This window comes from Balearica regulorum, chromosome 6 (genome assembly GCF_011004875.1).
Source record: "Balearica regulorum gibbericeps isolate bBalReg1 chromosome 6, bBalReg1.pri, whole genome shotgun sequence".
Taxonomy (NCBI): domain Eukaryota; kingdom Metazoa; phylum Chordata; class Aves; order Gruiformes; family Gruidae; genus Balearica; species Balearica regulorum.
In genome coordinates this window covers 7,865,300-7,880,541 of record NC_046189.1, presented here as the reverse complement: position 1 = coordinate 7,880,541, position 15,242 = coordinate 7,865,300, and the positions used below count along the sequence as shown (strand labels likewise).

At 36.8% G+C, this 15,242-nt stretch overlaps 1 protein-coding gene across 2 annotated transcripts in view; it reads left to right on the top strand.

Annotated features, from left to right (window-relative positions):
• Positions 1-15,242, top strand: part of CALCRL (calcitonin receptor like receptor) — a 73,721-nt gene that overhangs the window by 5,399 nt on the left and 53,080 nt on the right. The window contains exon 2 of one of the 2 annotated variants that reach the window (XM_075756131.1): positions 1,222-1,301. The gene's annotated coding sequence lies outside the window, so the exon portion shown is untranslated. Of the gene's footprint in view, positions 1-1,221; positions 1,302-1,495; positions 1,837-15,242 lie in introns of those variants that run through there. The other variant, XM_075756130.1, reaches the window with a different exon arrangement.

Genomic DNA, 15,242 nt, shown 5'->3' with positions numbered 1-15,242 from the left:
TTTATCTTGTTTCATGAGCAAATTAAAGGCTTATAATTCTGATGGGCACTTAGAAAACCACTACCTTTGGGAAGTCCTTATCGCCTTCCATAAGGAGTAGTGGTGTTATGGGTGTTAATATTATTTGAGCTTAATGCTCTATGAACTCCTCATTTGTTCAGCATAGTATTGTCAAGTGCACACAAAACTGTCTATTGATTTTCAGTCCCTAAAGGAGCCTACAACCAAACTGGAGAGGGGCTGTTTACAAGGGCATGTAGTGATAAGACGAGGGTAATGGCTTTAAGCTGAAGGAGGGGAGATTTAAGTTAGATATTAGGAAGAAATTCTTCCCTATGAGGGTGGTGAGGCACTGGAACAGGTTGCCCAGAGAAGTTGTGGATGCCCCATCCCTCATCAAAGATGAGGCTTTGGGCAACCTGGACTAGTGGAAGGTGTCCCTGCCTGTGGCAGTGGGATTGGAACTAGATGATCTTTGAGTTCTGTTCCAACCCAAACCATTCTATGATTCTAAGTGTTCAAGGCCAGGTTGGATGGGGCTTTGGGCAACCTGGTCTAGTGGAGGGTGTCCCTGCCCATGGCAGGGGGGTTGGAACTAGATGGGCTTTAAGGTCCCTTCCAACACAAACCGTTCTGATTCTGTGGAGAGCACAGATTCTGTCTATAGCACAGGCATCAATGGTACAAAGAACAAGTGGTAAATGCTCTCAAAGAAACATTTTTAGATCCTGATATAAAATTCTTTGAAGCTAGTAGAAGGACTGGCATTAATTTTGTTTTGACTTCAATTATGGCAGTTTTCAAACCAGGTAGCTCATACTTGTACTTTCAAATCACTGGCATTTAAAAAAATGCAGCCTGGAGTTCTGTGCAGCAGTAGTAATATTCCTGCTGCCTTTATTCTACCCTTGTATTTCAAAGACTTATTTACTTAAATATAGTTGTGGGTTTTTTTCCTTGGGTATAAAACAAAGTAGCACTTCAAATTATGTACGTGCTTGAATCTGAAAATTTGATTCAGACCTTTAATGCAGTTTTACATTTGAGGAATAACGATATTTCTCTGTAGAGCTCCTCAGCACTTACAGTATGGGACATAACGCATCCCCTGTGGTCTCTAGCAGAGGTGGGTCAGGTCGATCATATTAAAGAGGAATGAGGCTATTGTATATTATTTATCTCTGAATAAAGGTCCAAACTGATTTATTTCTCTGGTTCTAGTTCGAGGAGGAAGATGAATCTCACTGGCTCGATACATGAAAAAGACAGGTCCCGTGGTCTGCTCCTTTCCAACAGAACGAGTGAGTATCTTCCGACTCGTTTCAGAGCACTAGCTTTTATCTGGGCGCCGAGCTGCAGCCCACCTCGGGCAAGGTGCGGGCAGTCCGTCTCCCGACAGGAGCCATGCTGTCAGATAGCAGATGGGAACTGTCAGGATTCAGGCAGCTCCCCGCTCCTGCCTAGAAATATCAGAGGAGCCTGGCTTCCCTGGGACATGCCATTTGAGAAAGAAAAGTAACAGCGCTGGCTGCAGGCGGGGTCAGGGTGATGTAACAGGAAGCTCTGATGTTTCGCTGCTGCCGCCGCTCCTCGCTTACAATCTGACACGCTCCCGGCGCTGCCCGCAGCAGCGCTTCTCTGCGGCGCGGCCGGGGCACCTCTCCCCCCTGCTCCAGCAGGCTCGGTACCTGGATTATACCCAGCGGGAGGATCGGGCTCTCCTAGCTCTCTTATTTGGCCGGGGAGGGAGGGAGCGAAACAGCTTCTTTCTCCCTGACTGCAAAGGGAAATCAAACTGATTTATCTGAAACCGTTCTCGTAAAAAAACTCAGTGCGGTGAGTACTGATCAAAACTCTTCCATTATTTTACCTAAGAACAATATTTTTGTGCCATCTGAATGCATTTATATTTACGCCTGTGTGGATGATTTTACATTAACCTCAACGTGTGTTATGTAGTCTGCAGGAAGAAAGGGGTGTGAGGGAAAGCTTCGTTTATTTTTAGTGAGTGAAATGTTGAGCTGATTTTATAACTGGTGTTGTTATAATATATCCTGGACAAACTAATCAACACTAAATAGGTAGAAAGGGAGATAAAAAATAATCTAATCAGCACTTAAAGGATTCTGTCTAAAACCTCTAATATTAGCTAACAAATTTCTGTCTTTGCATCTGGAGAGAATTAGAGGCTCATTGGTTTGAAAAGAGTCCTTAAGATTAATTCAATACAACTGGAGCTCTTTCAAGAGAGGCTAAATTAGGTGATAAAGTGGTGTAGATTTTCTTACTGAATATTCCTTTAATCTTATTGACATTATTGGACCGAAAGAGGTCATACTTGAGTTATTTCATAATTAGGTTTTATGTTGTAATTACACAAGTAAAAAGATAAAGCTTCTGTTTTGTTTGGACTTTCTGTTTGAGAAGAAGTTAGCTCGAGTTTGAAGCTTGTACGCATGCTGGGGTATTACTGTTTGAGTTTTTTTCCCACAAACACTGAACTGATTTATTGAGAGGTAATTGTCCACTATTTAATTTCCTTGACAAACTATTGAACAGTGGGAAGTGTGTGGCTCTGTGCCTTCCCAGTATCAGCTGAGACTGCTAAGAGTCTTGCTACTTCTTCAGCTTTCCAAAACAGATGCGATATCCTCTGTTTTTACAAATACAGTTGCATTACTGAGATTGCTACATTTAGTCATTTGCTTGTGTGTGTAGGCAGTGGATCTGTGGAATCAGGAAAAGAAATCTTGTTTCTGAAGGATAGTTGAGAAATATAGGCAATAAATCACATGTGGATTTGATCTACAATGATTCATTTAGTCACCCATACTTTTTATAGGGGCTGGAATTGAAATAATAATAAAAATAGCTGAGTTTTTTGCCCTCTACTTTGAAAATCTTAAGCCAGATACCTTGAGGCTGGATTTTGCTGCTCAAATGCAGAGTCTTTCCAGTCATATTGTGCATACTGGTGATCTTGTCATTCATTTGCAGTAATAATGCATATAACAGCTTAAACCTGTTCAAATCAGTGATGTGCTAAAAGCCTGATTGTTGTGCTCTGAATCTGAGGTCCTTTGAAGGGAGACACACTAGATCTGGATAAATATGAATAAGACCAGATCTGATCAGTGTGTTTTCTTTCAAAATACACATGTTGCAATACTGTCTGAAATTCTCAATTAAAAATAATGATCTATATTTTCACAGTATTTACTTTTGCAGTCTACTTGAACTCTCATTGACTTCATTGCATATAGGAGCAATCCCAAAGTTTTTATCCAACTTTGAAAATCTTCTGCACAAAAGGCATTTGGTGATATTAAATCAAACAAGATGACACTTCACATAAAAAGTGTTCAAGTTTTAATGATCAGTGCAGTAGGAACAACTGTCTTCAGAGATATTTCAGCTACATGATTTGGATTCTCAAGTAACTGGTTTAGGTTGTGGTGGGACTGCCCACAAGGGAAGTGTGAGGCGTCTATGTGTTTGCAGGTTTGATGCCAGCATCTACGCTATTTGCAGATTAAGCAAAGACAGGATAGCGCAGGATAGTGATGTAGAACAGCATGACTGCACTTTTTAGTACCTGAATATATAACATGCATTACAAGTTCAAAAATTGCATGATGTGTGTTGTGTCAACTTCAAATGTTACCATAATCTGAATTCCCGTTTAGCTGGAGTCTTGCTCTGCATTAAGAAATGTAGTGTTTGTCCCTTTGAATAGGCTTTTCCTGATACCGCACAACTGTTGAAATCCTGGCCTGCTGAGAGCCAGTGGGAATTTTTCCACTGATTGTCAAAGGGCAAGATATTCCTAGATGTGGGTATTTTTCTGTTGAAGGAATTATACGTACATCACCCATCCATTCACTTGTGTTCTGCAGCCTGTTGGCAGCTGGGTTTTGATGACTTCTGTAATTTCTGAATGCTCAAGTTGAAAACCACAAATCTGCATGTCTCGTACTGGGTGACTAATGTCTTACCTGGCTAAATAAAGGGGCCTACTCTGGGAATGCAGTATTGTTCTGTGGGCTGTCTGGGTATTGCAATCCAGATTTCTACAGGGATACAGTTAACAAAGCTGAGGGAGTAAAGCACACTAATATATTTCCTTTGCCACCAATATAATTACTAAGTTAGCTCTATATGCTATGCATTCACATTAATGAGATACTTCCAACAGTATTCTTAGCATGTGCAAGAGCTGGGTGGGATTGGGCCCACGAGAGTCCATGAAATCATACAGATAAAAGATTCAAACCAGTCCACAGTCATTTGGAAGGAACTATTGCTATCAATATGTTTTTAATATTAACATGTACACAGTGATATTTAAAAAGTATATAGCTAGTCACTTCTATAGTAAATACTGAACATAACGTAAGCTATTTATGAAAGCAATTGAAGGAATTTCTCCAATGAGCAGTCCACATCTACGGTTAGGAAAACAAAATAAAATTTCTCTTTAAGAAGTTGTTTCCATCTGTTCCCAATGTGTTTATAGTGTTCTTGATCTGCTAGCAAAATTCCTTCTGTGCTTCTGATTAGCTGTTATTACTATAGAGTGTATACACAATATTGGCATTACCTCAGTGTTACGGTCACCTCTGTTCTAAAATCATGTGTAACTATGTCATTGGGTTTCATATGTAGTAGTTTCCTTGGTTAAGCTTTACACTTATTGAAAACAGTCTCTTAGTTGCTCATGTAACTGTTCTGTTACTGGGGAATATTTTAAGTCTTTGGTGTAGCACATTGTCAGAGCTCTGGAATTAACTATATCCTTGATACCACTGTTTCAGGGAAGGAATGAATACTTCTATTACCAAAACAGATGTGACTTGACAAACAAATAACTTCAGCAGTAAAATAAATCTGGAAGTGTGTTTGTATATGTGTTTATGTGCATTAGAAATATAATAATATAATACATTATTTTTGTGTACATATGTATAATATATGCAGGTTTATATCATGCTGACCTTTATTATTCCTAATGTATTAACTAAAGAGAGAACATGTATGTTTTTGAAGAGACTTTCAAAGTAAATTAGTTCTAAACCTCATCCTTTGTTTAGAAAACTGTGAGTCATGAGTGTTAATATTTTAAATTGAATACATTTGAATGTTGTTTCCTTTCAATATTTAAAAGAAAAAGAGAGAAAGCTTTCCATGGGTGTTCACAACCCATTTTTTTCTTTTTTGTACTCGTGTTGGCCATTATGATGCTTTCAGTGTAATATGCTTGCACAAAGAGCAGCAGAAATTAGCCTATTACCTGTTATCTTAATGGAGAATTCCACAGCCAGTGCAGTACAATAAAAGATCTTCTTATTCAATTTGTTTCTATTTAAGCATTTGTTTTTAGCAATGCTTTTTCTTTTTGTCCTACTTAGAATCTGGGCAAAACTGGAAGGCTAAACTTTTGCATTTTCAAAGTTTTGTTTTCACAGTTATCTCTCATGCATATCTGCCTTAGTCTCCCAAGCTTGTTTATACTGTTTACATTTTCCCAGCAAAGTCATTCTTTTTGTGCCCTGGTTCTGTGCAAACACTTTCAATCATTACTGCAGTATATGCTGTCCAAAAGAACAGAAGTGATTTATACAGAGTTGTTTTTCCTTGGAAAGATGCATTCGAAATGCACTTAACTGAATGTAATGCATTAAAAAAGACTTTCCATGAAAGAAGCAATGTACTCACTTTAAGAAAAGAAAATAGATTCTCTGCTGGTGTAAATTTGCATGTGCCTCTGAAGCTGTCACCTTTTAATATAGCATAGATGCCACCCAAGACTTTTCTGACAGTTTTGACCACTCTTAAGCTGTAGCTGACCATTAAGGTACTAATTTAATTTTAGAAACTAAAACAATATTGTATTTCTGGATATATGCCTGGATCATGCAGGCCCTATTTAAAAAATATCCCAAACAAAATTAGTGACAGAGTTTTGTTTAATGAAGCCCATACCAGCCTGACTTCCTATTTAATACCAAGGACAAGGAGCAAAACACAGTGATTAATGATTTTTTAAAAAATTATTATTGTGTTCAAAGCAGCAGCCTCATATATTGTAGTATACCATCAGCTGTGTTTAGGCTGAATGTCGTTTTAGTTCCTAAAAATTGTATCATCTTTTTTACATATTCTTTCAAAATCGTGAGCTTGAAAACTGCACAACCTTGATGCTTGTATGGGCATAAAGTGTCGCTCTTTGTATTACCATTTATATTTTCCCTTCACTCTTTTGCCTCTCCCATTACAGTGGTAAAATCTCAGAAATTAATTTTAATAATTTTTGTATTATTTTAATACTGGCAGTGCTGGTAGTGTTTCATTAAAGCAAATCAAAAGCTGTACTGAGAACATATTTGTTATACCAAAACTCATTTATTTTGGGCTTCAAAAATATTTTTCATATTAATATTATTAGAAATTAATATAGTTTGTCTCCCAATGTTGTGCTCTATAAACCTTCCTACATAGAAATTAAAAAAAAAAAACATTTCACAAATGAATAAGAGCTTTAGACATCGTACTTCTTTCCTATATGGTTGCATCCATGTATTTATCTACTGCCCTAAAAGGAGCAAAAACTATAATACTGTGTAACCTTTTATTACTAAAAGGGTACATTTTTGCAATGATTATCCTGAAATGTTCTGTATAATGGGGATATCTGCCCTTTTGTTTCTGTTAGTGAAATCCAGCAGGTGTCACTCTGGGGATTAAATAAGGAATATTTCACAAACAGATAATTTTGTTTGGGAGATATGATATAGATTTTAGAAGTATTTAGTCTAATATATTTTTCCATGATAATTTTTTGACCATATGTGCCTTTTCAATTACAAAGTTTCTTTTTTTAATTATGTGATTTAATGGGTGTATTCATCTTTCAGTGTATCCCTTTGAATGTGAAAAATGACACAGTAGTTAGTATTGGACTATACAATGAGAAGTTTTACTCACAAGTGTCAATTTTGAAACATAAAGAGCTGGGAATCAGTTGAATATTGCCTTTATGATATTAAAAAATGCTTTTGTCATCTTCTCTGGGAACCAAAATTATTCTTTTTGTCAGTGGAAACTCTAGTTGCACAAGTAATGTGTTTTCAGTTATGATGAATCCAAGGAGGTGCTCTGCAGTAGGCTGCTGCAAGTGAACATATTTATTGAAACAGTCTATGTATTGTTTTCTGTGTGAATTAGCTAAAATTGACATGATAGGTGGCTAATTATCCAAAGTTTCACAGTGAAAAACATTTGGAGAACAGAAACTTTTTCACATTGCACCAAGTTGCTAGCACAAGAAAGTCAATGTTGTGTTTTTGGAGGAAAAAAAGAAAAAAGTCTTGTTTATTGTGCAGATTATTTCTTCAGGGAATGGTATAACAATGTGTTTGTTGCATTCTGGTGGGCTTTTACATGAGTGTATAACTCCATATTCTGTGGATTCCACATTGTGTGGAATAGGAGTGTGATTGTTAAGAACTTGTGGGTTTCTAGAGGGGATTCTTGTTTATTTCCCAAACTGTGTTAATGCCACCTTATACTGAAACAAATACCTCAGCAGGCAGCTTTGGAAGGCAACCCACAAACACAAGTCTCTGTTCAAATAGAAGTTGTTTTTCATAAATATGCGCATACATACATACATGTATTTTTATATATGCATAAAGATGTAGATGTATTTTTTTAACATGTGTGTTTTACATATGTGTATTTTACATACATATATATGCAAAATACATTTATATTTTTTTAAAAATCATCTCATTATAGAACATGTAACCTCAGGCCACTTTAAACAATCCAGTTTCCTTTCTCTCACTTCTTTCTCCTGTTTAAGCCCCCATCCTGTTCCGTTTTTTATTCTATTCAACTTCCTTTCCTGTGATGACTCTGAATGAGTCACTTTGCCAGGCATTAAGAATGTGGCTTGACAATATTTCCAACAGCTTATCCTACACTGGCTCATGCAGATGAAATTAACCTCTGCCTTATCCTTCCTCTTAAAGAGAAATGTCTGTCTTCACAAGGCTAGTTTCTTGGAAGGGGGAGGTGGGGGTGAGAACCCTTTCCATAAATGACTATATTTTGAAATTCAGAGTCACCTTCCTTGAAGATGTCTATGGTACAGATGCGTGTACCATAACAGAGTATCAAGACTGGTAACCTTTTTAAAATTGATTTAGTATTTAGTCTCGAAAAAGTTAGTTTGAACAAGTTCAGGAAAGCCAAAATTAAGGCGCTTTCCTGAGTGCTATTCAAGTACTCTTTGCATGGCTACTATTATGTATTCTTAATTTTTTATTAAATGTGTTGTTTATTGCATCATAATGCATTGAAGGCCACCAGGAGTGCACTTCTTTTCTGTGTATCGAGCAGCAATTGAAAAAGCACATGCTTAACACTAAGTGGGCACTTAAACAGTGAACTAAATTGTAGCCTTTCTTGTGGTTATCCGCATGCCAGTGTAGTGTGGGGGTTTGGGAGGTTTTTGTTATTTTTTTTCTTCTCTTTTTTTTTTTTTCTTCTTTTTTTGCTTCTCTGTTTTGGAAGGAGTGGGTAAAGAGAGATTTTTTTAAAAAATGTTTTTAATCTGTTGATTTTGTGTGTGCATCAGGAAATAAAAACCTTTCTGCTGAAAAGAAATGGGGAAAATTATAGTCCTAGAGAAGAATAAATTTGGAAACCAATATGCAAATTAGAGTGAGAACTGCCATCAAGTTGAACTCTGCTATTGCAGTGTTGTCCTTGCTCTGCAGAGCTGGAGAATCTCATAGTCCATAAGTTTTCGCTAAGGGAGATCTGAAAGGTTATATCCTTTCTATCATTTTCTGCATGTTGTGTCGTAAGTGTAATTGACACTGACACAAATTACACACCAGTGATCAACGTAGAAATAGAAAACTTGTTCATGTCTATTTGCTATTACAATGTAGTTTTTATATAAAACAAGAGTAATGGTTGTAATTGGAAGATCGAACAGTTCTGTCTGGAATAAATCATTGGCTATTCATTTATATTCATTTAAATTTATGTTTAGTTTCTCATACTGGAAATGCTTAATTTCTGACTAAAGCAGTCTTCAAATCTCGACAATGTCATTCTTGATTGCGGAAGTCACAGCACAGTCTTAGAAGAGCATTATGCCTCCCCAAACCCGCATGCTGGATGCGCTATCTCAGCATTTTCAGAGTTCAGAGAAAGGAGGTAGAAAAACATCATTCAGATGTTTTTAACCTTTTAGCATGAACCACTAGGGTAGCTGCTGGGCCTAGGTATTTTTTCTTTTTTTTTTTTTTTCTTCCCCTCAAATTATTTCAGAAGAGATTGTACGAGTAGAGTTTCTTCTCTAGAGAAGATTCCTCTTGTAAAAATTATGCGTGCAATCCAAGGGTAGTATTCAGCCAATGTAATTTAACTGGACACTTTTTATTTAGAGCTACAGAGATAAAATAGTCTACTGACATGCTAAGCTTTTTCTAGAGTCACATTACAGCCCAGTGAAGGACATGGCAGTAATTCAGGGTTTGTTGGAAGGATGGCAAAATTCTTACACTGTCTCTGTAGGGACACTGGGGCACCAGAGCACGTCACGGTATACTGCCATCCGTAAGAGTAAGTGTATACGCTTAGGGTGAAGTCAGCACCAAAAGAGCCCAGTTTCAAAGCAGATTTTAAGGTCCAATTGCAATAAGGTTTCTAAGTTAAATTAGATTAGGGGAGAAAAGATACTGTTGAAACACATTTTGTCCAATGAAGACAGGCTGGCATGATAGACAGTTATCTGTGATAATTCAGCTTCCTCAGGCAATGTGTATTTGCCAAGCCAAAGTGTTCAAAAATAGCATTATACCATGCAGGAATGTGGGACTTCTTAAGCCAGAGGTTTGTTTTGTTTTCTTTTCTTTTTACAATTTCTTTAGCCCTTCTGTTTCCTAGATTTACAAGCTTTGTATTTTTAAACATTTACAGCTTTGAAACAGGACAGTTATCCAAATTCTTCCTTGAGCACTAAGTGACAGTGCTAAGTAATGATGAAGTCTGGAAGCAAGTCAGATAAAACGATGGAAGGAATGATAAATGTGCAAAGAAAAAAAATATGAACTTTAAAATGTAGTTCCCATAGGAAAGTAAACTCTGAACAAATCGGTAAATGGAATGATGTTGCCTTTAGCATGACCTTCTAGTTGAAGAGACAAAGCCGAGTCAGGTATCCTGTGGTCAGTCAAAAGCCATTGCTTTACATGCATAGCTACTTGAGTAAATCAAAAGATTCCTTTAGATGGTGAGAAATCTGTATTTGAGTTATGCGTATGACATGAATTCACAGTAGGGTTTCTAAATTAATTGTCTATTCAGTATTTTAATTTGGCAACAAAAGCAGATGCTGTGTTTGAGTACATGATCTATTTAAGATGCCTGTAACCGTGGTGATAAGTTAGCTGATCGTTTCTCCTACAGAGTGAAGGTGAAACATACAGTGGTCGCACGTGGAAGATGCTTATTATCACATCTCCTTCTCTTCTCTGCAATAGAAGGATTCTTCTTATTTCTGCTACCATGCTAACTTTAAATGTAGTGACTATAAGAGTCCATGGTCTCTCAGAATTTAAACCTATGGTTTTCCTTTTTCATTCCCATTTGTCTTGTAACTTGTTGCTCTTCACAGATAAAATGATTCTCCTATCTTCTTAGTGTTTACAAATCCTTCAGACATTTATAGGTAAATATTTTGATTTGTCTTATTCAAGTTATGTAAAGATGTGGGGTTGTTTTGTAAGGCTCCACATCCAGTTAACAGCCCACTGAAAACTTCTCTCAGTGTGCCAGGGTATTTTTCTCACCTCTGTTACATGCCATGATTTGTGCACGTGCAATCTCACATTACGTTGGTTCCATTGCTGCCATGCATCCGCTATTAAAAAAAAAAAATTGCTGAATGAGAGTAATAGAGAGGAACAATGGGCTATTACAGGATGTTCAAGACAGGGTCATTACAGTATATGTTCTTGTGCAATCTTGTTATGAACAAGCTTCGTATTTACCAGCTTGTTTCATTTGTCAGCACCCTATTATTAGTGTTGTAAGGCTACAAACTGCCCGTTTTCTAACAAAGTACAATTTGATGAAATACAATTTTTATCTAATAGGTCTGTGGAAAACTGCTTTTCAATATTTATAATAAATTAATATATTTAGTAAGTATTCAGTATTTATCCGCTATTATCATTGGTAATGAGAAAAAGAGACAAGAAATTTTTCACTACCAAACTGCAAATTATCTCTAGTGCCCTTAGCAAAATGAAATCATAGAAGCTTATGATGGGCTGTTGAATTTGAAAGTCTAGACTAATAACTGGAAAAAAAATTGCTTTTGAAGTTTGAAAAGAAAACAGCTTATTCACAGTGTTACTTTTTGACATACAGGGTATTTTTTCCATAATTTCCAACACTTGGAATCCAAGGGGTCAGTTTGATGTAAAAGGTGAAGATAGGAAATAGCACCTCGTGGGCCTTTGAAGCAACTGTGGACTGTTTCTGTGATGCATGATTAAATTAACAATTCTTGAACTGAAAGACACCCATGAATGAGCACAGTTGCAAACATTTAAGAAGGTTTCCAGCTAATGTGAAATAAGGAGCTCGAGCAAGAAGATTCAGTCAAATTTGGGGCTGTGATCCAGAGATTAGTAGAGTAGACTAGAGACCAACCCACAGGGATTAAGGATGCTGATGAAAACTGTGTATGTTTTCAGTATTGTATGAAAATGTCTTAATCTTTAATCAAGACACATAATCTTTTTAGATGTGAAAATGGTCTTGTTTGTGTTCTTGGAATAAACATAGCCTAATTTGGAATACTAGGCTATATTTGTGTAATAGAGCCTAACGAATGGAAAACTAAGGGTACTGTAGGTCAGTATTGAGGTTAGAACTGTGAGGGGGAAGTCTGGCAGCTGAATATCCTACAGCATGTCTCCGTGCCACAGCCTTTTGCGTGCGAGGACGAGGGGGGTGGAGGAATTGGCCACTACAGGAATATACATGGTTCTTGCAGAATAAGAAACATACTAACTGACATGAAGTGTCAGTGGATGAAATTTGAACTAATGCTACTCATCAAAAGCTTTTCCAAATTGTACAGCTTTTGTCCAGTTTGACAAATGACTCATTGGAAGTGTTAGAGACCAACTGTTTTTCTTCAGGTCTCTGACTCCATTTGGGTTTTGAGTCTTCAATCCTACAAAATCCTTGAAGTCGTAAGCAGCATACTTACAGAGTTCCACGTACTTAGTGGAACTATATGGATGAAACACAGAACAGAAGCCAAGGATTTGCAAAGCCAGCAACAATTTAAAGGGAGTTACAAATGGCGGGGGGGGGAAGAAAAAGCTAATCACCAGCAAGAAAATATGGACAAGAAAATATGTTGGTGAAAATGTCTTTTGTCCACTGGGTCAGCACTACTACTTCTTTTGAAAGGTCAGACATAGAGGGTGCTCAATAATTATTTACCTATGTGCCTAACATTTGTATCTGTTTAACAAAGAATATTAATGTATTGCTTGGTATAGGAAAGGGAGTGTGCACTGTTTAATGTAAAAATAAAGCAACTAATTAATGCAAATCAACAATATTTCTGTCACATTAACTACAGCACAATAGTTAATGTGTTTCTCTTAAAATTACACATGATCTTACATGCATGTATGTAAGCAGTTTTTGGAACTGAAAAAGCTTCAGGAAATACATGTGGATTTCCAAAATCTATTTGTAACTTTTTAAAGCGAACACTTAAATGCTTAGAGCATTGAACCTGTCAAAAGCATTACATGTGATGATTTTTTTTTTTAAATCAGCTGGGTTTTCTTAGACCATTTGAAAGAGCACTAGGTTTCTTGGGTGTATGTCATGCCAGAAAAGGGACCACAAATGTTGTTAAAAATTATTTTTGTCGGTTTTCCAATGGGGTAACCTGCAACTGATTGCTGAAAATTTTTCTCTTGACTCCCTTGAGAGATATTGTAAGCATGCTCTAGTAGAAAATAAATTAGTTCCAGTCCCATAGAGGGGGATGAACTCAGCTTGTCACAGACAGACAGTTGTTTCCTGACATTGGGCACTTGGTTAACAACTTCCAGTGTTTGAAGATGTTGCAGGTCGTATGGATTCTATGTGTTTGTGGCCCTTTGGGCTTAACAGGAAGGTCACTAAGTTATCGAGCAACTGCTGTCTGTTTGAAGAGATTCAACTGCCTTTCCTGCCCCACTGTTGGAGAACTTTCAAAGAGAAAACAATGCTGCTCCTGTGAATTTACCAGTATCTAGACCTTGTTTTCTAGCTAAAAATGAAAAAAAAACCAAAAACAAAAAAAAAAAAAAACCAAACCCCCCCCCCAAAAACAAAACAGGAAAAAAAAGAAAAAAATGTAATTATTTTCATTCTCATTGCCTTTGTGTTCCATCTGATCCTATTGACTGTCTTTCCATCTAGCATAATGTCTGTGGAGCAAACAAATGTACCTTCCATTTCTTTTTCTGTGCTCTGAGTCTTGGACTGCTGCCTTTCCAAAACTGACTGCATCTCCAAATCTTTAGGAGAAGGATTCACACTTCTCTGCAACCCTATGGAAGAGCTTACTGTGTTTTCCACATGTAACCTGAGAGTGTATGTTATCATAAAACAAAGCATAGAATAATTCTTGCTCTACAAACCTATATGGATAATACAAAGGGTGATTGAATCAGAAACCTTCTTTCCCTAGTAGGCCTTTTGACTCACTTTATCCTGATTGCATGAGACCATTGTTATCAGAAGACCTGTTTCTAAGTTGCATCTCTTCGGAAGAAGTGCAAGATATACATGTGGAAATTTTAGTTATGTCATCGTTTGCAGGAATGTAACTACCTGTATTTTTGTAGCCAGCGTTAAGGGATAACTAACATGGAATCAGAGTTGTTGGTTATGGGGGGTTTTTTCCTCCAAAATGTAGCAAGGATGTTAACATTGTTACCGAAAGATCCATTTTTCACAGTCTTTCAATGAATTAACTATTTTCCTTGTTTCATGTAAGGAAGGTAACATCCTGTTTTATTTACCAGCCAGATCTGTAAACTGCCAGGAATCCTGTGTGTGAAGTCACAACATGGTGCTCAAGACAGAAATCCTTGATCTTTATTAGAAAAACTGTTTGGTAATAAACTGAATAAAGCTGTGACTCTTGACAGGTGTTTGTTTTAAATAGCACCAACTAATACTTTTTTCAAAACTAGGAAAGAGTGAAGTGATTCAAATGAAGTCAGAGTCCTCTTGTGTCTTCCTCAAAATTCAGGCTGTACCATATTGCACACTGGTGAGGAATAGGGAAAGAGAGTTATTACTGATCACTCGCCTTAAAGTTCACACGCCTCTGCAGTTCCTACTCTTTTGCTGGAGTTGGAATCAAAGTACCAGAATACTATGGAAAAAGACTGGTCTTGCATTATTTCTGGCAGGCTTATAACCTGGGAGTATCTAAAATATCATCAGAAAGCCTGTTCTCACGAGATTCCTGTCCAAATTTCCAGACCAACAGATCTGGAACATTATCCAAAAAAGTGTAGATATTTATACAATTACAGCAGAGCTTGTGGTTGAGATTTTTGGAGGATTTTTTTGTTTGTTTGTTTGGGGGTTGGGTTTTTTTGTCGCAGTTGTTCTCTTGTTACTTTTTATATAAAGAATTTTGCATTATTTTAGCTCTTTTCTTTCACTCTTGTCTTCTCAGCTGTTTGAGAACTTCCTTTGTCCCCTTCCCTTGTTAATGTGTGTGGGTTTTTTTATTCAGACTGACTGTTCTCCATTCTCTTAGAATTATTTATTCATTTTTTTACTAACAGCAGTCTGTTAAAGTGGAGTGATGAGCATTTTGCAGAATGAACTATAGAACCTGTTCATACTCATTCTCTAATTATGACTATCGCTACTGAAGATTAACCCAAGTTACTGGGTGGATATTATTTAAGAAAATAATGTTTTATGTTTTTTCTGTGCTTAGTTTCAAGTAGATTTAATAATGACTTTGCGTGCTATTGCTGTATCAAATTGTCCTTACTAGACATAAATGTTTCATAGTTTTAGACCCAGTTGACTACTTTGTTCAAATATTACTCTAGAAGTACAACACACGCAGAAATAATTCTGGAAAAGCTCTGTATTAAAGGAGTGGTCACCATGAG